This window comes from Phytophthora parasitica (genome assembly GCF_000247585.1).
Source record: "Phytophthora parasitica INRA-310 unplaced genomic scaffold supercont2.20, whole genome shotgun sequence".
Taxonomy (NCBI): domain Eukaryota; phylum Oomycota; class Peronosporomycetes; order Peronosporales; family Peronosporaceae; genus Phytophthora; species Phytophthora nicotianae.
In genome coordinates this window covers 243543-246217 of record NW_008649006.1, presented here as the reverse complement: position 1 = coordinate 246217, position 2675 = coordinate 243543, and positions in this window count along the sequence as shown.

The following is a 2675-nucleotide window of genomic DNA, read 5'->3' as shown; positions in this document are numbered from 1 at the left end:
CAGGACGCAGTCAATTCATCTCGATCACCAAGAAATCATCCTTGCTGCGGAAGCCGTCGAACTTGTATTGAAGCGGTTCTTCACGCCGCGCAACGCGGCGAGTTTTACCTCCTGCTAGCTTAACTTCGACTTCACCCGGGCCTTTCCGAATGCGGACGTTCTTGGGTAGTTCCGGCAAACGCGCGGAAGAAGTTGTTGGTCGCTCCTGAGTCTAGGAGACCGCGCAGTGGTCCCCGGGTGCCGGCGACATGAAGACTAACGATGATCAATCTCGAGTCGCCCGGCGTGGTTGTGCCATTGTATTGTGCTTGCAGCACAGGAGGGCTAGAAGGCTGGGCTGCCACCGGAGGGCCCGGGCCTTCATTCCAACCAGCAGGGCGCCCTTCACCTACTGGTCCAGGTCGTTTTCTGGACGACTTGGGAAGGTTCCGCATCTACGAGCGCGAGGGCAGGAGCAGGGGGCGGCACTCCGCTGCGCGGTGAACTTTCTTTTGGGCCCGAAGCAATTAGAAGGCGTGCATACTGTTACCACCCCCACGCTACACCGAGCGCTGTCGATCACCGGACATATCGACGACATCAATCTCCATTGGCTCGGGAGCGGACTCCCTAGCATCCGGGGACATGGCTTTGGCAAATGATGCCGCTACCTTGCGAGGTGCGAGGACAAACGCTTCCTCGAGAGAGGAAGGATCAGCTCGCGCCAGGCAGTAGCGAGTCATTCCCTCGGGCATTCCAAACACAAAGACGTGGACATGTGAAGCCATGTCGATCGGCTTGGTCACGATGCACGACGCCAGGTGTCGTATCTTCTGGACATAGTCTTGCAAGGATATCTTGTCCTGTCGGAGGGCGAAGAACTCTGCGCGCACGCGCGGCTCGTCTTGAGGAGGCTCGAATGCCAGCCTTAAGTCGTTTTGAAGTGCCTTCAGAGTTGGGGAAGAAGTGTGGTCGACGACCAACTTGCCGAGGGCCTATTCGTTAGCCTTCCCGGATAGCCGGGAGAGTAGGAAGTTGATGTTCGCTGTGGGAGCCTCAATGAGTCGCGAGACGATAGCGATGTCGGTCTCGCGGAACCATCGTTTCTGCGGTAGTCGGTCTTCACCGACTCTAGAATACGTTGACATCTACAATTTGACGACGTCATTCTTTGAGAGACGCGAGGGAGTTCACACTCGTCGTTTCACATCGGCGAGCTCGCGTTCAATTAACTCTTGGTCTGCTAGACGCTGCTGGTCGGGTGTCGCTGAGCGTAGTAGCGACGCGACGACAGCTTCTCCAGACACTGGTGCCAGGCGGCGAAGAGCCTCCCACTCCACGCGAGTGAGGTGGGGGGAGAGCAGCGTGCTCTAGATGTTGACTCATGCCGAACTTGATCATTGGAAGGACTACGAAGTGCTACCAGGTGTAACGGGGCTAGAGTTACCGTTACTAGCTTATACTGTAGTGTAGAGGAAGCTCGCAATAGTTAGACCGAGTCTCCGGTCTGTGTAGAAATTCAACTCTAATTTATTTTGGACCAGGGCGACTACCCTATCCTCGTGTGAACCACTCAAATACAGGTCGACACCTGATTGGTCAATAAGTGGGTCTGGCACCCCACTATCAACCAATCAGATGATGACACTTTGGCACACGCTAGCCGTGCACCACTATGCCTACTTATGTAACAACTGAAATATATCCACCTACTTATGTAATTGGAGTTGGGCGCAATACAGTGATGCTGTGCGATTCTTGACCAAACTGCTGGTGATGCATCCTCTCTTTCCCAAGAAATACACTTTTCCTAGAAATGAGAACCACGACCTTCTCGCTATATCGCTTTTCAATGGCTATTATATTACCCTAATTAGCTGAGGTGGAAGTCCGAACGACACGCACGTAATTTATAATATTGCCCGTAGAAGTGAAAACTGGTCAATTCCAACAGTTGGCCACATACCTGACATGCAAATAGGTCACACATTTACCTTAATTTAGCTCTCTTGATCAGAAAGTAGCAGATTACACGTTTGGAGGGTTGTCTCTTTTTAGGGAAAGCAGTTATGAAACTAACTTCCACAAGAAGTCGCTTTATTTTGAAAACGATGCTGCCCCTCAATTGTTCTTTAATCACAAGCTAAATTATCTCACTTCAACAACCATCTTAAATTCTTCTGGTTGCCCAACAACGTGTGAAATGTTTCGACGTAGAGCAAAAGCTACCGCCGTACCTCAAGTCGACACATCTACCCGACCTTCAACTCGTCAAGAGCGCACTCAGTTTTCTTCGATGTCCCGACGAAGCAGCTGATCTCGGCGGACCAACCAACATGAACCCGATGGTCAACTGTTGCACGATGATCTTGCCGTGGCGTCCCATAACTCTTTGCCTCGAACGACCTTAGCTCGTGATCGTAGAGCAGGTGCCACACCAGTCATCGGTACGACTGCTATATCGAAATTAGCCGTATCTCCCCATGTGGAGGCAACGCCTAATACGCAGCGATCGCTCTCATCGGCGCAATATGCGCCCATACCATCCACCACGCTTACGACGCACTTGAGTATTGCTGATCCGAATTTGCTCTGAGACCTTCGAGTTCTCGATAACGATGGATTTCGCGACGCATCTGTGGTAGTACGGTTCGGCATGTCATCACCCTCCCCCGGACGTACGTACTAAAGTATAC